Raw genomic sequence first — 26,288 nt, 5'->3', positions numbered from 1 at the left:
AGGAACTCGTTAAAGAAAACCAATTGAGTTGGGTATGCATTTTTGGTCACTTAGCTGTTAGGGGAGATACTGGTTTCGAACTGCACTCAGATGTACCAACTCTCTCGATTGAAGCTGGGAAACTCCCGATTTTTCATTGTTTCTCCTGATTGCTGGGACCGATCCCCCAATTTTGACACGTGTTTTGGGAATTTTTGTATTATTTTAAACTCCCACGTGTTTCCACGTTCTATCAATATATGGCTGAGTATGTCTGGTCAATAGGAGTTCTAATAAGCACAACTGGAGGGCAGTATGTGACAGGTGGCCTGCTACATTGGCCAGCCATGTGCTCTTCTTTGGTCTATAATACAGTCGAATAGCTTGATAATAGGAAGTAGAAGTCACAAGCAAGTAACGTAACCTCACAAGTGGCATGCCATAGACATCTACCCGGGGCAGGACCTGCATCAGTGATCGTGTTACGTCGCATAATAGTGCTTCTTGGTTGTTTGTTTGTCGTATTTCGTTTTTGACATTTTGGTCAAAAGAATATTATGATACAGTGTTTAAAAGCACTTATAGGGAAGAGTTTCTCTGAGTCAGACCAGGAAGGGAACAAAGATCACATTTTGTACTATATGTAGGTGTAATTTTTTAGTTCAGCGTGGCGGGAAGTGCGATATGCTCAAACGTGCAAACGAAGAAACATAAGGAGAGTGTCCAGTATGTAGAAAGAAACTAGAAACTGAGCTTTTCATGTAAAAATCAAGATGTAAATCCTGTGACGAATGCTGAGGCTTTATTTATGCCATTTATCATAGAACATAAGCTGCCTGTAAATTGTGCCAAGCAAGCGGGGGCAATGTTTTGCAAAATGTTTAGTGATTCAGAAGTTGCTAAATGATATGGGTGTGCTGGAACAAAAAACGCGGGTATCATTACAGAAATGTGCATGGAAGAATGAGAGAAAATTGTATCACATTTGCAGGTGAATGCATTTACTGTTGCTACTAATTGCAGCAAAAAAAAAAAAAAAAAAGGAAAGCAAATTCAAAATATATCCTATTGTTGTAACATTTTCAGGCCTGAACTCAATGAAATTCACAGTTGTCTACTCTCAGTGCCTAATTTAGAAGGGGATGCTACTGGAACTAACATTGCCAAACATTTGCTCTCAACTTTTCAGAAATTCTGCATTCCATTAAAAAGCTGCCTAGCTCTTGGTGTTGATAATGTTCCAGTAATGGTGGGATTAAAGAATGGTGTGTCTGGATGTTTGAAGCGGAAAATTAGTAACATAATCATCGTAGGCTGCAGAGAAAGGTGCGGTGTGTTTGCCTGTAAATGTATTTCAAAGTATAATTGATATATTTTATTATCTGAAAAGGAGTGCAAAGAGGAAAGAAAAGTTCAGAGAATTTCAAACTTTACACAACACAGAGATCAGCAAAATTCTGAAATGTGCCTACTTGATGGTTATTAAGAAGGTGTTTAGATAGGATTCTGCTGCAATGGGACCCTTTGGTTACTTTATTCAGGAGTGAAATTGTAATTAAGGATTCTCAGATGGGAATTTTGAAGACTTACAAAATTTATATGCACATCTAAGTGCAGATGTCTTGTTTGTCTGAACTCCTCAGTGCACGCAGCTGTGAGCTCGCATCCTGGAGATAGTGGGTTCGAACCCCATTGTCGGCAGCCCTGAAAATGGTTATCTGTGGTTTCCCACTTTCACACCAGGCAAATACTGGTGCTGTACTTTAATTAAGGCCACGGCTGCTTCCTTCCCATTCCTTGACCTCCCCTCTCCCATCATCGCCATAAGACCTGTCTGTGTCGGTACGACGTAAAACAACTAGCAAAAAAAAAAAAAAAAAAAATGAACTCCTCAGTTAAAAGGAAAACCCAGTCATCAGTTACACCCAAAAAACTAAATATGAAACTAGTGATGATGACATTAAGAGCCAGGCTTTGTCATGTGAAGAACAACTTCATGTTCCTTTCATGAAATTTACATAAATCTTTACTTTGCCTTTTTCTCTCAAGTTTTATGGCTATCTTTGAGAATCCACTTACTGAGGTCAGTCTTGGAGGAACGATTGAAGAATGTGATCGCAAGGTTTGTGAAACCACACATTATTAAAAGCTCCTCTCTCTTTGATGTAGATTACGTATTCTTTAAGTCTGTTAGGAAGTGTTTCTCTTCATTGTGTGACTACATGGTACACAAATTTCTGTTCAAAGATGAAGTTTTAATGAATGCAGAAGTTGCAAATATTTCTGCTATAAGTAAGGCATCATTTTCTAGACTTATATTTTTCATTAACAAGTTCCCTAACATTCTGACTAGTGAAACAAAACATTTAGATAAAGAAACTGAATTTCTGCAGTCCCAGTTCTGTAACTTTAAGCTCGAAGAGCAGACCTAGCAAAAGGGAGAATTGATGTTCAGTGGGCATTGGTAGGTCAAATGAAATCAGCTGATGGTATACTTAAATATGACAGACTCTCTAACGTGTGCTTGGTATTTTATCAGTTCCACATTGCAATGTAGAGTGTGAAAGGATTTTTAGCAGAGTCACAAAGACAAAAACTCACTTCAGAGCCGTGCTGTCTGAACAAACTTTGGAGAAACTTTTAAATCAGTTGAGCAAGGCAAGTGCTTTGAGCAAAAATTTAGTTCAGAGTTTCTGAAGAGGGCTCAGTCGGCTATGGGTGTGTTGAACAAGGGTTAGTCATATGGTGCCCAGCACGTTAAGGATGAGAAGTCACATGTTCCTAAAGTTCACGTATGTCCAGTATAGGGATGTACTGAAACACTACCGATAGATGTCTCACGTGTAGTACCCGGTATGCGCTTGTCGATCGTCATTTGTTTGTATGTGTTTTTTAATGGAAGTTACCTAGTTAAATGATGAAGTTAAAGATTTAATATATCGTTACGACAACAAAGACAACAAGAAAATTGTGAGGCCTGACTATTGCTGTGTCCCAATGTCCCAAAATCAAGGTCGACCGTATTCATACCATCAATTTCTTAAGCAGGATCCTTTCCGTAAAAAGTGGTTGCATGTTGTTCGTTTCGTAGGCAGGACCTACGAAATAAAAATGTGACTCCTAATATCAAAGTCTGCTCGAAACCTTTTACAGTTGAAGATTATGTAATTACTGAAAATTGTAAGTAAGCTAATTAGTACTAATTAAGAAATAATTTTAGAATAAGGTAGTGACATTCTGAAAAGTTAATATGACCTATTTCAATAATTTTAGGCGAAAGACAAAGACTTAAGGAGAACGCTGTACCATCGATATTTTTATGGTGTGGCACCGGTACCTTGGAAATAACTCCGAGAGCAAGAAAACATAGAAGTAGGAAAACAGCCATAACACTGTGTGCGATACAGTACCCTGAATCACACAGTGACCTATAATTTGACACTGGAGCCCCATCAATTTCAGGCTTCCTGAACAGGAAATAATTCATTAGTTCCAAATTTGAAATCTTTATATTTGTCTTATGGTCCGAAACAAGATCCTGAAACTTGTGCGCTGCAAGGAAATGAAGTTCAGTCGTACTGGATGTAGCCCGAGGCACTGCTGTCCCACCAATGTCGTGCCTTATGTACGCCTATAACCTGCAAAGAAAAGAAAAATACCGTATTAGGAATGTTTTCGAAATGCTATTTGTACTTTAAGAATTCAGTCTTAACTAAAACGCTATAAGAAGGAGTTGCTGCATTTATTCCTTACCTTTCAATCAACTCTTGCATTTTTCCGGATATTTTTTCGCTCCTTTTCTTCAATTCTGCTTCCAAATCCGCAATTGTCATTACACCTATACCATTTCCCGTCTTGTAAAAAACATTAGCAGAATATGGTAACTCCATTTTAATGCATTTAAAGCAAAAGTTTCGTTTCGATGATCACAAATGTAGGAATACTCCATATAAGTCTCATGTAAAACAATCGAACAGCGGAAAGCGCATACCCGGTATTACCATTACGCTGCCTAGCGGACGAGTTTTGCGTGATACATCCCTATTTAGTATTGACATATAAATAATGAAACATAAATATACTGTATGTAGGCCAAATACAGTTGTATTCAATTTTAATGAATAAGTACATATTCTGCCATCAGTGATGTCATAATACATTCCAATTCGCAGCCAAATTTCTCCTGAATTTTTACTTTTGAAAGTTGGCATGTCTGCACACTGTTCGCTGCCATTAAGATGCTTTTCCATGGTTTCCCTTTTTTGCACCATTCTGTTAATGGTATGCCACAGTTGCTTCCTTCCCAGCCCTACCTCTTTCCCCACCCATCATTGCCATAAGACCTGTCTATGTTGGTGTGAGATAAAATAAATTGCAAAAAAAAAAAAGAAAGAAAGAAAGAAAAAAGAGAATAATTCATATATTTATTAAACACAAAAATTGATTTAAAGAATCACAGGAATTCTTAATTAAATAAAATGTACAGAGAAGGAGTGAAGACAACATGTGCTTCTTGATGTTTTGCAGTTAAAACCTCCTTTTTAACATTTCAGTAACAGTGTATCCTAACACAATGGAAATGGTTACAAACCCATGTATGGGGAGAATGATGTTATGCCTTAGAATACTTGCCAAGAAGATGGTCTGTTGGCCTCCAGAATAGCTTTATTGTGTTCTTTGGTAAATTTATTGGAATGTCCTGGCTTGATATTTGTCTTCAAGCCAGTCTCTCCTCCTTGGAATTGCCATATCCAATATCCTGCATTTCTGATCTACCAACTGCATTGGTGTTGTCAGAATCGCCTTTTCTTTTTATCAGATATCAGAACACAGCAGTTTTACACGATGCAAGAGTCTTGTTTGGTAAACGGTGACACAGTAAGCCCGTTTCATTGGTATGTATATTTGTTCTGGTGTTACGTTGTGCTCCTTCACTATTTCCTCTTTTACTATTTCTTTTAACTTGTGAACATATTCTGCTTCGTACTTCAAGGTCCAATGATTTTATTTTCACCATTTACAACCAACTCTCTGAAAAGGCATAATTCTAGTTGTTGTATCTTATGGCTAGCCCGGATTCCAATCCATCAGCTTGAGGCATAAATCTATGTTGGTTCAATTTATCTCGCACAGTTCTTTTCCCTTCTCCATATTAAAATTAAATTAAAATAAATTCAGTGTATCGAGATTATATCAATGAACTAGAGGTTAATTTAAAATGTGATATAACACATTTGTGGAGGCACATTAAAAGTTAGCGATTAACGTGATCAGGAGGAAATACGTTTGAGTACAATGGTGAGGGCTATGAGGGTGGTAATGTTGTTTGTGGTTTTGCTTGATATTTTTTGTCAGTTTATGTCAGATCATATTTTAATTACATATCAGATAATTTGGCTTTGTATGACATTCCCCTATTTACCTCTGTTGAGATATTACATGTTAGTGAGATCTGTTGAAAAGGTAACAAAGGCCCTTAATGGGAAAAGATTAAGTGGTCCTTATGGCATACCACGATATATAATTAGGTCTTGAGCTGATTTATTGGCTAATCAATTAACTTTCATTTTTAATCTTTCTATTTGCACTTCATCCTTTTCTGAGTAATAAAAAATGGCTAAAATTACACACATTTTTAAGACAGGCAGTTTGTAATGATATCTAATGATCATCCCGTGTGCATTATAAACACCATAGTTAAGGCATACTAACATATATTGCACAATAAGATTTATGACCATATTATGATTGCATTATCAATCAATAAATCAATCAATCACTACTGATCTGCATTTATTTTTTTGCTAGTTGCTTTACGTCGCACCGACACAGATAGGTCTTATGGCAACGATGGGACAGGAAAGGACTAGGAGTGGGAAGGAAGCGGCCGTGGCCTTAATTAAGGTACAGCCCCAGCATTTGCCTGGTGTGAAAATGGGAAACCACGGAAAACTATTTTCAGGGCTGCCGACAGTGCGGTTCGAACCTACTATCTCCCGAATACTGGATACTGGCCGCACTTAAGCGATTGCAGTCGCCCAGGTGGCTGATTCCCTATCTGTTGTTTTCCTAGCCTTTTCTTAAATGATTGCAAAGAAATTGGAAATTTATTGAACATCTCCCTTGGTAAGTTATTCCAATCCCTAACTCCCCTTGCTATAAAAGAATATTTGCCCCAATTTGTCCTCTTGAATTCCAACTATATCTTCATATTGTGATCTTTTCTACTTTTAAAGACACCACTCAAACTTATTATCTGAATTTCAACATGGATTTGTACCCAACAGATCAGTTATCACAAATCTTTTGGGCTATACTCAAAATTTGTAGGAGACCATTGTTACCAATTGAAGGATTGATGTTATTTATATGCATTTCAAACAAGTATTCGATAAAGTTGACCATAGAATTTTAGGTACAAAAATGTATAAATATCATATTCATATTTCATATTTAAGAAATTGACAGCAATTAGTTTCTTTTAACAGTGAAATTTCAGATAATTATATCGGTCCTTCTGGGGCACTGCAAGGTCTTAATCTTGGACCTCTTTTGTTTTTAATTCTAATTAATGATGAACCAGGCAATATTTGCCATTCTGTTTACTTTTTGCAGATGATTTGAAACTTTACAAATATATTAGATGAATTGCAAAAGTACATTGATGAGGTCATTTCTTGGTGTGATATTAATAATTTGTCTTTGAATATTAGCAAATGTACATACATGATTTTTACCAGGAGGAAGGAATTTGAAGCCTCAGCCTATCATATACGCATGGCAAAACTGGATAGGGTTTTAATGTTACTGTAGTAAGGAGCATATTGGAATATTCTGCAATAATTTGGAGTCCATTTGCAAAGCAACAAGTGAATGCTATTGAAATTATACGAAACAAGTTCCTACATTATCTTTATTTCAAAACTTTTAATATTCTTTTTCCTTTCGACACATCGATCCAGTTATTGAGGAATATATTTCAGTTTCATTCATTGAAAAGCAGGCAGTCCTTAATTTCTATACAAATGCTAAGAAATAGGAGGATTTGTTCTTTGGACCTGTTAAACCGTATTTCATTCCATGTTCTGAAAATAAGATCATGTTGGCACCAATTATTTCACGTTCAAAGTTCAAAAACTTTGCATCAGTCAAATTCACCTTTTGTAAAAATGACAATGCTTTATAACACTGTAACAAAAGAAGTTGTATATTCACTCAATCGGATAAAGAATAATAAGAAACTAAAAGCCTGCCTTCACAATTTGTAACTTTTGATAATTCTTTCTTTCTGGTATTCATATTTCCCAGTATACACATATGTGTTTTAAGTTTGTCTGTTTTATTTTTTTGTTTGTAATATCGTGTCATTTCATATCTTTCAAATTGTAAGTGGTATTATACATAATGTTAATACAAATTTTGTTTTTTGTTGATTTTTAACTTTGTTTTTGTTAAAATTTAACTTCATAGACATGGACATGGCTTTTGGGCTTAAGCCGTATATAAAAAAATAAAAAAAAAAAAAAAAAAAAACCACCAAGGTGAAACTCTTGAAGTTTTGCTGAGAACTTGGCTCCGTGTCTTTCAAAGAACTTGACTGTTCCTGAGGAAGTCTTGTATAGTAATGAGGGTTTGAATTTAAGATTGTTTTACCATTGGAGCTGCAGTGGTACACTCATTCGTCACCAGGTGGCTCGCTGTATGCTGGCACAGCGCTCCAAGCGGGAGCTGACGACAACATTAAGCTCCAATTAAGACGTTCATCACGCAGTGTCTGCCTGCCGTCATTTCTTGATGGATACAATACTTTTGCATCCATCTCTTGGCACAGGCCAGAGTAAAGTGTAGCTTCCACCGAAGTCCCAGTCAACATCCATGGCTGTGACAATATGGAAGTTGCTGGGATATGGGTAGTGCTGAGTAATGACATTCAGAGCATGACTAGTGCATCTGAGTGTTATGAAAGGTGCTGCTCATAGGGTCAGTCGTGCTGCGATAGTACTTTCTGACCCAGTGAGGAAAGCAATGGCAAACGATCTCACTCCTCATCTTGCCTAGTACGCCTCATTTTGGTGCTCCTATTGGTTTTTGGGGTTTCCTTATAACCACATAACCTTTGATGGTGCTATTTGAGGATTCAACCAGTCTCTGGGCTGATGACCTAACAGACAGACACACACACACACACAGAGAGAGAGAGAGAGGGGGGGGGGAGTAACAGAAAGGACATCAGATGAATCAGGGACGAATGTGATCAAAGAAATAAATAGAAACTAATAAAATAAAATGCAGCGAAAGACACCACGATAGAACAGAGCTGAAGAATGAAAAGAAAGTACACGGAGAAAACCAGAGTATGATGTGAGATGGTGTTGGGGGGGGGGGGCATAACAGGTTTACACTCATTATAAAAGTATGACATTAACACATAGCTTGGAATGAACCAACTGGTGATGATAAACGTACAAATTTGGAGAACACCGAAACCAAATAACAATGTAGAATGGGCAGGGAAGAAAACTACCTACGTAACACCTTAATGGGTACCAACCACGTATTACTTAATTGATAGCCATTGTCCCTATTGAAATTGTTAGGATTTTTATGTATTTCCACAGCTTCCCATATAATCCTAGACCTGTAGTGTTTAGTGTGGGTAAGAGCTCGAACATCTTGGAACACGACATCATTACCCGACGATAGGGCGTGCTTAGCTATTGCTGACTTGTCTGGATGGTTGAGATGGATATTTCTTTGGTGTTCCTTGATGCATGTCCCAATAGACAGGCATGTTTGGCCAGTGTATTCCTTGCTGCAAGTACAGGGAATTTTGTACACCTCAGGATGTAATAATGGAGACAATTTGTCTTCGCTTTTATCTAAACTTTGAACATTTTTAGTGATGGTGATGAACAGGGATTTTATATTGTGCTTGCGGAGGATCTGGGCAATTTTGTCTGTGGTATTGTGAATGTAAGGCAGGTTGGCAGTTCCCTTCACTTCTTCTTTCTGTGAGCTTTGCTTAGTTGTCCCTCTGTAATGCAGGGCTTTACGAATCTGTACTTCGTTGTAACGTGACTTTGAGTATGTCCATCTTCCTCGAAGTATATGATGGCTCACAAATTTGTGTTGCTCTCGTGGTGAGTGTTGTAAGATTGCCCTGTTTTTGTGCTGTTTGATGGTGAGAATCTGCATATAGGTAACGATTTGTGTGAGTAGGCTTATGATAGATGGTATGTCCTAAGAAACCGTCAGGTGCATCTGTCCGACCCCATTTCCATAATGAATTTAATTGAAGGATGTTGCTGATTTAAATGGTTTAAAAATACATGAAGTTTCTCAGGACCTTCTGTCCATACAACAAATGTGTCATCAACGTACCTCCCCCAAATCATAGGTTTGACGAGCACCAAAGCAATAGCTTCCCTCTCAAAATACTCTATAAAGAAATTAGCCACTACCAGCAAGAGTGGACTTCCCATAGCCACCCAATCTGTCTGTTCGTAAAATTGCCCACCCCACAAGAAATAGCCTCAAGTCATGCAGTGGTGAAATAGCTTAGTAATGTCCTCACAGAACAGATGCTCAGTGAGAGACATGACCGAGTTAATTGGCACTTTAGTGAACAAGGATTCCACATCAAAATTCGCCAGAAGTGCATTGGGTTGAAGGGTGACGGTTGACAACTTATTGACGAAATACAGAGTGTCCCTAAAGTATGAATCAGTACGTCCTATACACGGCTGAAGTAACTTGGTTAGGTATTTAGCCAAAGCATACATAGGAGAACCTTTTGCAGTAACAATTGGTCTGAGGGGAACGTCGTCTTATGGATTTTAGGAAGTCCATATAATCTAGGTGGCACTGTGTCCCCCAGAGTCAGATATTTAGCCTCCTCTTTCAAAATTGAGGATTGCCTTAAGAGCTTCACAGTGGTGTTGGACACACGGGTGGTAGGGTCACGTGAGCTCAGTCTGTAAACAGGCTCTGACAATATAGCTGAAATCTTGTTCTTATACTCGTCAGTGTCCATTAGCACAGTTTCATTATCCTTATCAGCTGAGAGAATGGTCAGTTCAGGGTCATCTTTAAGTTCCTTCAGAGCTCTCCTCTCGCCTCTAGTTAAAGTAAGCGCGAGTACAGCGGCAGACCTTGCAAGTCTCACACATTTCTGTTGTACTTCCTTGGCCTCATCCGTTGGTAGTTTGTGGATGGCTACCTCAATGGAAGTAATTACCTCTTAAGTGGCAATTTTATGAACAGACAGATGGAGTGGCTGTGGGAAGTCCGCTCTCGCCAGTAGTTGCTAATATCTTTATGGAGCATTTTGAGAGAAAGGCTATTGCTTTGGTGCCCATCAAACCTATGATTCGGGGAGGTATGTTGAAGACACATTTGTGGTATGGACAGAAGGTCCTGAGAAACTTCATGTATTTTTAAACCATTTAAATCAGCACCATCCTTCAATTAAATTTGTTATGAAGATGGAATCGGATGGATGCCTTCCTATCTTGGATGTTCTAGTAAGAAACCAGACGGCTACTTAGGACATACAGTCTATCGTAAGCCTACTCACACAAATTGCTACCTCCGTGCAGATTCTCATTACCATCCAGCACAAAAACAGGGCATTCTCACGACACACCACGAGAGCGACACAAATTTATGAGCCATCAAATATCCAGGAGGAGATGGATACACTCAATCACGTTCAGTGTTAACCCATTCACATACCATTTAATTGAACTTATTTATGCCTTGCTCTACCATTTATTTTCATTACTTTACATGATATTATTACCAACACTGAAAAAGCATGCTTTACAGCAACCTAATGAGAGATGTCAGATGTACTTGTGAAGTCCTTATGTGTATGATAGATTGTAAAACAGTCATCTACGTGCAGCACCCACTGGGGGCATTCAGATGAAGATTCCTTCCTCAGACCCCATGTCACACAGACTTTGCATCTCCGTGATGGGATAATCATCTTCGTTGTTGGGGGTATTTTGGTTGGAAAGTGTCCCCAGTGTCTCCCCTGAAGTCTCAGTGGTGTATCCCCAGGGCTTGGGCATCCTCATTTTGGATAGTTAGGCAAGGTCACACTTTCCAACAGCTGTTCGGCCAAATTGATCCAGAAGCTGGTAAAGCCTATTCACTTCTTGTCAGGGTTGAGAAGGCGATGAATGATGCTGGAATTCAGAAGTGCCATGTCTAGCATGTAGAAGTATATTTTTTTGTATCCTTTTACATACTCCCTAATCAAGGGGAATGATGTGAGTCTCTGGTCATGGGAATCAACACCACCCATTCCACAGTTGTAGTCAACAACAAGATTGGGTCTGAACTTCTTTTTGCCATCATATTTTACGACTTCAAGGTAATCTGGCCTTCATTTCTTCCACAGATACAGGAAACCAGTGTTTGTTTTCATATTTATATCCTCGGCAGCTGATACAAGACATTTACTTGCATAAGCATTTGTTTCTTTGGTTAGATGTTCACAAAATTCTGCTGTTTGAAATTCATTCACAACTTGCAGTTCGTTCGGGCATTGTCCTAGGTGCCTTTGTTTGAACAGCACTATTTATTTCACCAGTTGCAATGCATGAATGATACTCTGGAGTATTACTTACGTACTCCCAGTTCCATTCCCTATCGTGTAAAATATGATTAGAAACCATTGGTGTGGCATCAGATGTAGGCCTAAAATTGACACATTTGGCAGGAAAACAGCACTTTGTTCACCCATATCAACGCTCACATCACTGTCACACGAACTACTTTCACTTCCACTTAAATTCTCGCTTATTTCTATATCAATGTCACTCTCTTCTAAAAATTCCCTTATAATCGCTTTGTCACTCAACTTGGAGGCAGCCATGATTTCACTTACGATGAGGTTGCTAAGATACAGGTTATTCTATCCATGGAATAACTGCACAGAAGTGTTTATCGAATACATCAGTGGAATAAAACAGTCCTTCCATCTGTCAAGAGGTTACCTCACCGATATCAAATCCTTTCACAAAGGAAACTGGCATGGAGCGGGTCCGGAAATAAACACTCTGCGCGGGCGGAGAGATCCGTCTTTGTAACGGAGTGCAGTCGAGAGCCAGGACGGAGAGATCCGTCAAAGTACGTCAAGTGGTTAATGGTTACAATGATGTACAGATTCATAGGAGCCCTGCATCCCAGAGGGACAACTAAGCAAAGCTCACAAAAAGGAAGAAGTGAAGGAACTGCCTACTTGCCTTAAATTCGCAATACCACAGACAGAATTGCAAAGGTCCTCTGCAAACACAATATAAAAACCATGTTTGGCACCGTCACTAGAATTTTTCACAGTGTAGGTAAAAGCAAAGGCAAATTATCCCCACTCTTAAACCCTGCAGTGTACAAAATTCCCTGTATTTGCAGCAAGATATACAGTATCGGCCTCACTTTTTTTCGAGGGGTCACCTGACAGTTTAATGCATTGCTATGCCTACAGATGGAGTATAACTTCAGATTGACATACCCTGAATAGCTAAGGTCTCAAGGTATGCTGTACGACCGTTGGAGCCCAATCTACCAAATTAACGTTCACATACCAGACATTACAAAACATGTTCCCCTAATTTTTTTTTAACTGTATTAAGAATTTACGTAGGTAGTTCTCTTCAATGTACTTCCTATATTGTTATTTTGTTTCGGTGTTTTCCAAATTCCTATGTTCATCATCACCAGTTAGTTTATTCCAAGCTATTTGTTACATGTTAATGTCATACTTTCATAATGTGTGTACACGTGTTATGCCCTCCCCACCCCCTTTCACACCATCTTGCATCATCCTCTCGTTTTCTCCTCATACTTTCTTTTCATTCTTCAGCTCTGTTCTATCCTGGTGTCTTTTGTTGCACTTTATTTTATTAGTTTCTATTTATTTCTTCTACCACATTCGTCCCTGATTCGTCTGATGTCCTCTCTGTTACTCCTCACGCACACATGGTGTGATGAACAACTTAATTGGAGCTTAATGTTGTCGTCAGCTGTTGGAGCACTGTGCCAGCATACAGCGAGCCACCTGGTGACGAATGAGCTTACCACTGCAGCTCCAACGTTAAAAACAAACAGTCAAGATTTTCTTCTGTAGACACGGAGCAAAGTTCTCGGCGAAAGTAAAGAGTTTCACCTTGGTTTCTTGACACAGCTTAAGCCCAAAAGCCGATATCATGTCTACAAGTATGGGCCATGAAATCATCAACGTTAGCAGTAGAAACCTTCATAGATATAGATTGATAATGAATGTTAAGAAGGTACTGAATTGGATGCTAAACCTGTGTACTTCCAAATAAATAAATAAATAAATAAATAATTAAATAATCATGTGTTCAGAGTAGGTGCTCCCTCTGACTCTTTAATACTGTAATGTGGTCGCAACAAATGGTAGTATTAAATTCTACTACTAAGATTTATTTACTTCTAATACTTGCACACTGCATAGACACACAAGTACACCAGTTTGCACTCTCTCTACTCTTACTAACTCATTTGCACCAGTTGTTCTTTCTGTCACTTACAGACACGTACACATTGTACAGTCTTCCACTAATGTCGCTTATATTCTAATACAGTTCCACAGTTACTCTCACTGCAAACTAACACTGTTCACAGCTTCTGCATAACAGTCTCATAATTCTGTACATCATACACTGTCCATCAGAACCGCCACTGGCACTTGTTCATTGGTCGTACACTCAAAACAGTTTACAGTCCCTTGCACTGGGCGAGATGGCCTTGTGGTTAGGGGCATGAAGCTGTGAGCTTGCATCTGGGAGATAGTGGGTTTGAACCCCACTGTCGGCAGCCCTGAAGATTATTTTCTGTGATTTCCCATTTTCATACCAGGCAAATGCTGAGGCTGTATCGTAATTAAGGACACGGCCGATTCCTTCCCACCCCTAACCCTTTCCTGTTCTATCGTCGCCAGAAGACCTATCTATGTTGGTGCGACGTAAAACTAATTCTTTAAAAAAAAACACAGTCCCTTGCCTATCCGTCGTCAAACACTCCCACCCTGCACCACACACACAACAGTCACTTCACAGCAGCTGAACACGAGCGATTCAACTCCTCGGTGCCAGATAGAACAGAAAAACAGACTAAGTTCCACGGACAGAATACTCGCTTCACAGCACTGGCTGCACTCACTGCTCTGCTCTGCTGTACTGCTCAACTGACTCACACTCACTGCCAGTACACAAACAGACTACTTGCTGACTTCCTGAGCTTGTCCGGTTCACCTTAAATAAGGAGGCTGTCTCCTCGAGATACTTCCTGATAGAAATCTCCAGAGTTCTCTCGGCAAAGAATGACCTGGGTTTATCTTCCTGGTCTTGCTAGTGTTGTCAGGAGACCTCAAGTGAGAGGACAGAACAATGACAGAGAAGGGCTGGCCTTGCACTCCTGACTGGCTACCTGCGCAGGCGAACAGGCAGGGGTAATAACTCTGAGACATTGCTCGCAGTCGGGGACATAGTTACTTGCTCCTCCCATCTTGGAATCAGCATGGCGGCCAAGCCACCATATTGTCTCCTCCTGCTCCACAATATGGCACCATACGATACAGTTCACTGGCCTTCATCTTCCCATTGGGGATTTGCTGGGTTTGGTGGATGATGTTGTTGATCCTGGTGATCCACATCTCTGTCTGCTTCTGAGGCCCGTGTGGCTTCGTCGTCCACTGGCACGATGCACATGCCTGGCTCACACACTTCAAGTTCTGTCCTGCTGGGTTATCTTCTGATCCCATGGTGTTGTATTCAGTGTTCGTTCCGGCATGCATCTTCATGCTGGGATGAGTATCCTGAACTTGTAGGGTCCTTGTTCAGTGATTGTTGGTTTGGGCTCCACCAGCATGCTGTCTCCTTGTGGGGTCCTTCCATCTGTGCCATTACCATCAGTGCCTCCATCCTCAGGGTAATCGTCAGAGCCCCCTTGAAGGTATGCTCCCTGCCAAACTTCAACCCATGACAGATCTTGGCAAAGGAGAACCCATCGATGAAGTTATCAGCCGCCTTTTGCTAGATGTGATCCTGGGGTGGCCCTTCAAGAGCCATGCGGGCTATACACGTGACCTGTGGCAAATTCCCATGGTGTTTCATCAGTGTGTTGGGGCCTCTCCCGTAGCTAGACATGGTAGGCAGCTGTCATCTGGTGGTCACCATAGTGCCATTGAGCACTCCCACAGTCCCCTCATAGGTGGCACCCGGCTGGAGGCTGTGTAGTACCTCAGTCATCTGTCCATGTAATCCAGCCATCAGGTGTCCAGATCCCCCCCGATGTCCAACCCTGGTGGTCGCAGACTGTCTTGAACTGGGTGTGGAACATTCTCCAGGAAGTGGTCCTGTCATAACGAGGTGGTTTCATCTTCACAATGCTGAAGCTGTCATCACTGTTGGTGGGTTTAATAGGGGTCTGTATGACCATCGCTCCACACAGGACACTCGCTTCGTCCCTCAGGTCTCAAATTCCAAATTCCACAACCTCGGGTATTGCTTCAGACCGCTTTTCATTCAGTTCGTTAACGTCCTGCACAACGTCACTCTTCAACTTGGTTTCAAGAGAGAACACTTCCTGTTCTAACTTCTGCTGCCTGCTCTTGAGTTCACGAAGTTCTGATTTCTGGTTGCACTTACATTTTTCCTGGCTCAATTTTAGTCAACGAATAAGTTGGTGCTGGTTAGATTTAAATACATGCTTAAGTTCCTTAAGTTTGTCTTGCCTAGATTTCAATTCATTCTTAATTTCACTGTTAAGTTCACAGAGCTTATAGAGAAGAGCCTGGATGTTTTCACCATCCACTTTTCTACTCACTAGAGATTTCTACAAACTACGAAGTATGCTACCAGTTCATCCTGCTTCCGGCACAAGTTGTAACGGTGCAGGGGTTGATAGATAAACACACAACTTGTAGCATTAAATTCTACAACTAAGATTTATTTACTGCTAATTCTTACACACTACACAGACACAAAAGTACACATGTTTGTGCTCTCTCTAATCACGCTAACTCAGTCACACTGGTTGTTCTCTCTATCACTTACAAACTAACACTTCTGTCATATATTCATTAATACAGTTCCACAGTTATGCTTGGTGTACACTAACGTAGCCACACAGTTCACAGCATGTGCATAACACAGTCTCGCAATTCTGTATGTTGTGCACTGCCCATCCCAATGGTCACCAGCACTCATCCATTTGTCGTATACTCGCATCAGTCTTCGTTGATTGCCCCTTGCCTATCCCTCGTCAAACCGTCACAGTATACACGAGAGACACAACAGTCATTTCACAGCAGCTGGACACGAGAGACTCAACTTGTAAGAGTTCACAGAAATCCCACCTTACAATGCAAACATCAATTTAATTAAAATCAATTATGATTTCACACAACGTTCCACACAGCACAAGTCAAGATTCTCCAAACCCATAATATAGTATTATAATGTCTAAATCAACAGGATTCATTTTAACAACAGCCCAAGTTGGTGTCTTATTTTACAATCAACAAAAAACTTTTAGACAACAAGGACTTTATATTTTATCCATTTCTTGTTATGTGATACCTTTATCTTTTAGTTTTAAATGGTATTTAAGCTCCAGCTGATGATGTCCATGATATAAGGATGAAACATGTACTAATTCATTTTAATTAAATTGATGTTTGTATTGTAAGGTGGGACTCCAGTGAACTCTCTTATAAGCTTTACAGTGACAATACGGAAACATTATGAAATTTATAGTATGCAATTAGAGACTCAACTCCTTGATGACAGACAGAACATAACAGAATGACATTCTCAGCTTCACAGACAGAACACTCACTTTACAGCACTGACTGCACTGCCCAACTGACTCATACTATTCATCAGTACACACATACATCATTGCCCACTGACTGACTGCCTGAGCTTCTCTGGTCCACCTTAAATAGGGAGGCCAGCTCCTTGAGATATTCCCAAAAGAAGCCTTCAGAGTTCTCTCAACACGGAATGATCCAAGTTTATCCTCCAGGTCTTTCTAGTGCCATTGGGAGACCTCCGGTGAGAGGACAGAGTGATGACAGAGAGAAGGGCTGGCCTTGCACTCCTAACTGGTTGTTTGCATGGACAAGCAGACAGGGCTAATAATTGAGAGATATCGCTCACAGCCAGGGACAGACTTACTTGCTCCTCCCACCTTGGAATCAGCACGACAATGAAACTGGCATAGTACTAAACCATTCATACAGAATCCCAAATTTCTCCATCCTAGGTTTCTTTGGAATATGGCTTCCAGTGATGGCCTTGGTTGGTTCTGTGGTTGAATGGAATTTCAGCAATTTTTCTTTCTACTTATGTATGTCATCTGATACCATACTTATTCATTAATTCATTTGGGCTTTCACCACACTCAAATCCATGACATATATCAATTTTTTCCTTTATTGTTAATACCACTCTATTCCTTTTGTTACTTTCTCCTTCCATGATGCTGTCTGAATATATGTTCTGACAATAGAACAACACAGAACATACTGAGCACAAAACTGTAATGGCAGAGGCAATAGTTAACTTAGTTACGCCTCACCATCTGGTGTATACTCGTAGAATTGCGCAGGATTTTCAAACTCTCGCTGCTGGTTGATCAAATGTGGGTTTTTTTTGTTTTTTGTTTTGCTTTTTTTTGTTTTTTGTTTTTTTGTTATATGTTGCAGCGACACAGATAGGTCTCATGGTTACTACAAGATAGGAAAGGATGGTACTGGAAAGGAAGAGACTGTAGCTTAAATAAGGTACATCCCCCGGCATTTACCTGGTGTGAAGATGGGAAACCGCAGAAAGCCGTCTTTAGGGTTGCTGGCAATGGGGTTCACACCCACTATCTCCCAAATGTGAGTCAGCAACTACATGACCCTAACCGTATAGCCAACTCACACAGTATTTATTTATTTATTCGTATCAGAAGCATTAATACTATAAATACATATACATATATACTCTTACTGAATTAAATACATTATATACAAAGTCAATCTTATCAAAAAACAAAGGTCTATACTACTTTTGACCAGAAATTGGCGACATCCAGTGCATTTTCTGTTGCCTGAAGTAGATCTTGTAGTGTGCATGTTTTAGGGCACTTACTACACTGCAACAAATGAGACGTCGTCTGGATTGCACCACACTCACACAATGATGACTCGATGTTGAAACCCCACTTCTGCAGGTTGCTTTTACATCTAGTCACGCCTGCCCTTAATCTGTTCAGTGATCTCCAGGTACTCCATTTCTCCATGTGACCAGGTGGTAATTCTTCACTTGGTGTCAACCATTCTTCGGAGCGAGTGCAGCTTGCGCGCCACATAGCAGTTCGGGATTGCTGAGGTGTCCCATTAAGAGCCTCTGTTGTTCTGAGGAAACTTTTCCTTGATTTGAGTCTTGGAGTAACTGGCCTGTATCCATACAGAGGGTGAGCTTCAGAAGTTTCCGCCTTTTTCCTCTCGTTTTTTGCTGCAACCTCTCGACGGATATCAGGAGGGGCAATACCAGCAAGACTATACAATTTGTTCAACGGAGTTGGTTTTAGACAGCCGGTAATGATGCGACAGGTATCGTTTAGAGCAACATCTACCTTCCTGGCATGACTTGACTTGTACCATATTGGTGATGCATATTCCGCTGCAGAGTAACATAGAGCAATGGAAGAGGTTCTCACAGTATTGGGATGTGCCCCCCAGGTAGTACCTGTTATCTTCCTTATAATATTGTTTCTGGCAGCCACTTTTTGCTTGGTGTTCGAGCAATGTTTCTGGTAAGTTAGAGCACGATCAAGGGTAACTCCAAGATATTTTGGTGTGCTGCAATGTTCTAATGTGGTTCCTTCCCAAGTGATTTTGAGAGTTCTGTTTGCCATTTTATTTTTGAGGTGGAAGGCACAAGTCTGGGTTTTATTGGGGTTCGGTCTCAGCTGATTCTCCTTGTAGTAAGTAGACAGCACTGAAAGTGCATTAGATAATTTCTCCTCAATAGCGTCAAAGCAGGTGTCTTGAGTGGTAATGGCACAGTCATCTGCATAGATAAAGCTCTGTGTTCCTTCGGGTAGCGGCTGGTCATTGGTGTAGATGTTGAACAATGATGGAGAGAGTACACTTCCCTGAGGTAATCCATTCCTCTGTGATCTCCACCTGCTTCTTTTCCCCTGAAATTCAACAAAAAATCTTCTATTTTCAAGGAGATTCCTAACGAAGCAGGTAAGCTGGTAGTCATTAGTTGCATTATATAGTTTCATAAGGAGTCGTCTATGGTTGACGGTATCATATGCAGCTGTAAGGTCGACAAATACAGCTCCAGTGATCTGTTTCCTTTCGAAACCATCTTCGATATGCTGCGTTAGCTTCAACACTTGAGATGTACAGCTCTTCCCAGTTCTGAATCCAGCTTGCTGCGGTATGAAGATTGCCTCTAACTTCTCCGTTAGCCTATGGAGTATGAGTCTTTCAAGGATCTTGTACAGATGACAAAGGAGCGAGATAGGCCGATAACTCTTTGGATCATTTGAGTCCTTACCTGGCTTGCGAATAGCTATAACTCTGGCTTTCCTCCATAATTTCGGGATCTTGCATGATTGGATGCAGTTGTTCATCAGCTCGATTAGCCAGTGCTTTGTGGCTGGACCAAAGTTCTTAATTTGCTCAACTCTTATATCGTCAAGGCCAGCAGCTTTACCATTCTTGGTTTTGCTCAATGCATAATCAAACTCAGCCTGAGTGAAAGGTTGATATAGAATGCTGGATTCTTGATCAGGTTTTCTCTCAAATGTCTTCTTACTAGTCTTGATGGTTCTAGTAGTTTTACCATTTTCAATGAGCTGGTGTGCAATTTCATCAGCTTTGACATTTGCATGTGTACTTGTTCGAGAACGGTCATTATTTAGGCGCTGTAGCAATCTCCAAGCCTCTTGGCTGCTCCTACTCATATCACACTCTGCCATCAGTTTCTCCCATTGGTCTCTCTTTGCCTCAGAGATTGAAGAGAGGATACGTGTTGCAACGTTGGAGGTTTCCTCACTAAATGGGTTTTCGTTGTATGATTTGTAATATTCATCTAGTAATACTGCTGTCTCTGCAGTTACCCCTTGGAGATAGTTAGTCCTACAGCCTCTTGGGATACATGTCCGAGAGCATAGATTCACAACATCAACAAAACGTTCATATTCTTCAGGTACAGCTGGGATAGTCCGAACTTTCTCATCCAGCATTTCGGAAAACTTAGACCAATTAGCCTTTCTAAAGTTGTATCGTCGCCTGAAGCGAGTTTCTTGAGGTCTAATTACAGGAAGTAGCTGACACATTATTGGTCTATGTTGTGTTTTGGGGATCGGTGAGCACACAGATTTCTGACAGTGTTGTGCTATACTCTCACTTACGAAAAGGAGGTCTGGGTTAAATCCTCGTTGCCATCTTCCACAATTGAAGGATGGAGGTAGTTTGCTGTCATGGATGAGAGAGAGGTGGTTACTTTCAGCCCAGGAAAGAACAGCTTCACCATTTTCATCTTCATGTGTGTATCCCCACACGTGGCTATGACTATTGAAATCTCCTATTACCACAGATGTCTTCTCTGAATAGAAATTTTTAGGTGGGGCAAAGGAGAATCTTTCTGAAGGAGGCTTATAGACGGAGGTGATTACACAATTGCTGAGTTCTAGGGAGATTATCTCGATGTTGTGGTTGATTGTACAGTGGACGCTCTCAACTTGGATCTCTGGTTTGACAAAAACGGCGCTACCATGTTTAGGGTGTGGTATTTCTGCAACTAACTTCAGACCTGGTATATATGGTCGAATCTGATGGTTATCTTTATGAGTTTCCTGAATGCATAAAACATCGCATTTCTGTTCTTGGCAAAGTTCGTATAGCAATTGTTGTTTCGGTGATGACAAGCCTTCGATGTTCGCTGATATTACAGTCAGAGTAGGTTCTGAAAAGAACCGTTTATTAGGTCCCATGATTGGATCTGTATATCTTTAGTTTAGTGCTTCTGGAATGCTGACGTTCAGTTCGGTAATGGATATTTAATTCCAACTACCTTAGCAGGGGCACCACGAGCAGGAATCAGCTTCACCCCCAAACTCACACAGTGTGAACCGGAATGAAGCTCTTGATCAATTTTTCATTTACTGTAACTTTCTTGATTGATTGCTGGATCAAACAGCTCCTACTGTATTCATTGCATTTTCATTTGGGAGAGGTGACAGAACATCTGCAGCAGTAGTACAGCATCAAGGTTTTGCCAGAAACACAAGCAGAAGCAATTTTTAAAAGTGAAAATATTTCCATTAATGGTTTTATGAGGATTATCTAAACAAGGGATTGACACAACGGCTTCAAAGGTCATCACATTTCAGCTAAGTGCAATCCAATTTCTGGAACGTCATCAAGGAGATGCTGAGAGAGTGTAAACTTCAATAATGAAAAATTGTAATCTTATGAATAGAGAATATTGCTGACAGCAGTACTTACAACAGGGAAAAAATGTCCACATTTTCTTCATTATTGGCTTTTTTATTCCAGAACACAAATCACTCTTTGCTGACATGTACCCCTCATTGAACTGACTGTATCATTCTTTTGCTAGGCAGACATTGTAATTCTGTTCAATTGTGCAGATTGTTTCCATTTGTGGACCTCCAAACTTCTGGTTATACAATATTGCTGCTCCAGCTGTCCTAAATAATAATGTGATGAGCACATGGTCCACTATTTCACATACTGGACTACAGGCAACTTATGAAACAAGCAAGGCTGTTAAATTTTGTGTATGCTTGTGAAGGTTTCCTGCACAGCTGTGTGAATTGTTGCCTCTCTGCAATCACTACTTTCCACAGCTAAAATTAAGATTGAATATTTCATACCGGGCAAGTTGGCCGTGCGGTTAGGGCCGCCCAGCTGTGAGCTTGCATCCGGGAGATAGTGGGTTCGAACCCCACTGTCGGCAGCACTGAAGATGGTTTTACGTGGTTTCCCATTTTCACGCCAGGCAAATGCTGGGGCTTTACCTTACTTAAGACCATGGCCGCTTCCTTCCCACTCCTAGGCCTTTCCTATCCCATCGTCGCCATAAGACCTATCTGTGTCGGTCCGACGTAAAGCAAATTGTAATTGAATATTTCATAGACAGATCTTGACACTATGGGGGCTGGCAATATCAAATAGATTCAATCATAACTGTCAGGAATATTTGAATGAGTACATCATAATGTGCACTTACTGACACAGAAAGTGAGCATCCCCTGGATGGTATGGTTGCCTGCAAACACGTACAGGTGGAAGGATAGGACATGCAACATGATGTTGCCAAGTTAAGTTCTATTTCGTTGTCCTTATACTGCTGTTCATGGTTTTCCTTGGTATTGAGAAGGCATATGACAGCATTGCAAGAGAGAAGATATGGGAATGCCTGAGAAAAAGTAATGTGCTGGGGGGACTGGTGAGGAAAGTTTAGTTACTGTATGAGCACTCTTCAAGCTGTGTGGGCTTGAGTGACTGACATTCATCCTTGTTCCAGACCAAAAGTGGAGTCCAGCAACGCAGTGCACTATCCCCATTGTTGTTTATCACCATAATGGATGACATAATTAATAGGGTCACTCTAATATCTTAAATGAAATGGTGCTGAATTCTTGACTAAAAAAAGAGAGAAAAATCTTGTAGTGATGGAAAATTCTTGGGTAGGTAATTAAAATTCTTCGATAATATGGATCATAGGGAAATAAAAATGCAGGCAGTATTTTCAAATATTTATATTGTAACTTCAAAATTATAACTACAAAAGACAGAAATTGCAAACATGATAGACAAGAAAGATATTTACAAACTTTACCTCCCTGCTACCTTCATGCTTTACATTCATAATTGTAGGATGACAGCAATTCCAAATTTGTCATTGTGAGATTAGTTCTGAAATCAGTCAACACACATAATTTTGAAAAAGATCTTCCACAATTTATGTTTGACACCGGATCCCACAATGCCCTTATTGCACCATTAACAAAGGGTTGATGATCTTCATGCATTGCCTGAAGAGTGTCTTCCAGTGATATTTCCACGTTTTTCTTCAGAATATTCTGAAGATCCCTATACGCGAGCACTCCATCAGTGGGAGTACCCTTCAGTGATGATATTTTGCTGAATTTCAATTTGTCTCCTTTTGCAGACTGTGACAACATATTCTGCCTGTAGAAGAGCTCAGACACTGGCTCCAAAAATGTACGGGCTGGGTCCCCGAACATCAGGTTGTCCAATTTTGTATGCATATAGCCTGACGTCGTCTTTATTTCCTCCATCGCTCTGCTCCTAAGATTACCTTTCAGGGCATTCAGCTCTTCCTGGACCCTGTTGCTGAAAATTCCTGCAGCAACTGCTTGTGAACGCTTCTTCAAATTCTCATGTTTGGGATACACCTCTGCAGCAATTGGTTTGGAATTTGTCTCCAGTCTGAGCAATAGAGGTTTTATCACCGATGCTACAGATTTAACGAAAAGAGCTTGCACATGAAGCACTTATAACTCCGATTCCGTTATATTCTGCAGATGTGAAGATGCATTGATGAATGATTCTTTTCCATCATTGGATTCCTACACTGACACATATGGTAAGTTATGTTACTTCCTTTGTTTTACCATGCCAGTATTGACAGTATGTGGGATTATTTGTGGCCCTGAAAATGGCCATTGTGGGGGTCCTCTCATTAAGAGTACCATGCACCACCGTTGTGCACGACCTCTTCCAAGTATGTGGCCATGGAATCAATTAGGGCAGAAGCATATGTATTCTCACCTACCACCTCGTCCCAGACTTCACTGACAACATTCCAGAGAGCATCGTTCATATCTGGCACATGATCGGGTCAGGCCTCCACTATTACTCTCTTCCTCTCAGCCCACACATTCTCGATGGGATTCATGTCTAGCCCAAAAGGTGGCCCGTAGATTAAGCTCGACCTTGCCTTGCCTTGCAAAACACTCTGAACTAATCAGAACGTGTGGGTCAGAGATAGGTCCTGTTGAAATTGAATAACACTGGCGGGATGAATCAGCTTGCAGAACTGCGTTTTCTACTTGAGTATTGTGAAAAAGATCATTCACATAGATTAAGAAAAGAATAGGTCCTTGCGGAACATCCAGGTCTAAGTTTTTCATCTGAGAGTGATAAGTCTCGTTATGCCTGTTACTGTTGCAATGTGAAATTTCAACAAACTGGGGTCGTTCATCCAATTCTGATCTAAACAGTCATTAGTAGGGCTCGGATGTTTAGGAAAAGTCATAATTTCTTCTTTGTCTCTATTTTCTTGCCTGATTGAATATTGGTTCAAATCAGGTGATTATCGTCATAATTAAGTGATTTTTATTTGTCATATAAATGCATATTTTACCTAATTTTTGTCATAAGGTCATATTTTTAGCTATTTTCGTAAAAACGTCATATTTCGGCGATTTGGCGACAGCCGTAGCTGTGCAAGATCATCTTCATCTTATCAAATGTGAACTAGTATCCACAAAACTGCTTCTCGGTATCACATTTGCAGTTAATACAAGTGAAATAGTGTGTGTCTTCTATCAAGATTGCGCAGGAATTCTTTTACAACAGCTTGTCAGAAAGTCTGGCATATGTTAAGTCGAACTTTGGAATTATATCGAGTGCAATTACTCGTTTAGAAGCTGCTAGCTTAGAGATTCATTCAAGTATTGAAATTGTGAGAAGTGTTGAACTTTCAGTACAAAAATCACATGGACTTTTAAAATATGGTGTGATCTGATTTATCTTAGCAAACTTAGTGCTTTATAGGTATGTATTCACAAATGTTTGATAAGTGAATTCAAGGACAATAGACTGTGAATAACTACTTAACATGTATATTCCGAAAATTAACATGAAATTAAGAATAAATAATTTGTTAACAAATATGTATCGAAGAATTGCTGTTTCGATTTATAACTTTTTTTTAATGGCCATATTTTGGTTAATCATTTTCGGGTCATATTTTGTAATTTTTACGTCATATTTCGTCACATTTGAGATCATATTTGCTTGCTTATTAGGGCTATTTTTAGGTCTTAAACATCCGAGCCCTAGTCATTAGCAATTCCTCTAACTCAAATCCAGTATAATTTATGTAAACAATATTTTATGATCAACATTATCCAGTGGCTGAAAGGTCTAGAAATAGACCAATCATAGTTTCATCATTACCAAGAGCATTTACGACAAACTGAGTAAAATGTGATAAAGCAGACAAAGTACTTCTGCTAGCTGTGAACCCATGCTGTGCAGTATTTAGCAAATTATATTTGATTAAAAATTCAATAAGCCAATCTTTCATGGCACATTCAAATATTTTTTAAATAATCGTAAGTATTGGTATAGGTCGGTAATTATGAAATTCAGATGAGTTTCCACTTTTAAAGACTGAGATAACTTCAGCTATTTTTAAAAGATGAGGAAACTGAACACTAGAAAATTATTAATTGATGTTAACAAAAGTTAATGGGTTAATCATATCAGGAGCACGTTTTTAGTGAGTTTTGTGGGAATTAAATCTACACCCATGGCAGTTTTGTTTTTCAAAGACTGTATGATTTTAAGAACTTCCATTTCTGGTGCTGGAGTTAATTGCATAGAATTTTCCACAAGGTTTGGGAGTCCTGGTAATATATTTGATCTATTTGCATTTGCAGAAATACGAAGAAATCATTTATCCGATTGGCCAGGTGATGAGATTCATTCATTTGCATTTTTACATATTTGTTCTGAAATATGTGTAACCTTCGTGATCCATGGGTTTTGGAGTTTTCATTAATTACCGTGAGTTTTGTGGAAGGTATAATTCAAAATTGGTCTTCAATTCCGATGCATGCACCTTCGTCGGCGGTGTAGTCTTTAGGAGATATACACCATTTCCCAACTTTGTATCCACTTCGAAAGGTCCGAGCCACTTGGGAGCCATCCCAGCGTGGAACTTCTGAAAAATGGAAGGGTATGCATAGGTATTTTAAGGCAGAAACAGGTTCCAAGAAGGACATTCCAGGAATAATTAATGAACAAGGGGAGTGTGTTTATGAGGATCTTCAAAAGGCAGAAGTATTCATTCAGCAGTATGTAAAAATTGTTGGTTACAAAGATAATGTCGAGATACAGGAGGAGACTAAGGCCAAAGAAGTAATATTATTTACAAATGATAAAAATGACATTTACAATAAGATACAAAAGTTGAAAACTAGAA

The 26,288-nt window shown here is 39.9% G+C and overlaps 1 protein-coding gene across 5 annotated transcripts in view; it reads left to right on the top strand.

Moving 5' to 3' along the window:
- Positions 1 to 26,288, top strand: part of LOC136864205 (vezatin) — a 305,967-nt gene that overhangs the window by 227,810 nt on the left and 51,869 nt on the right. The window lies entirely within an intron of this gene.

Source organism: Anabrus simplex, chromosome 2 (genome assembly GCF_040414725.1).
Source record: "Anabrus simplex isolate iqAnaSimp1 chromosome 2, ASM4041472v1, whole genome shotgun sequence".
NCBI lineage: Eukaryota > Metazoa > Arthropoda > Insecta > Orthoptera > Tettigoniidae > Anabrus > Anabrus simplex.
The sequence above is the reverse complement of the archived record's forward strand: the minus strand, read 5'-3'. Positions and strand labels throughout refer to the sequence as shown.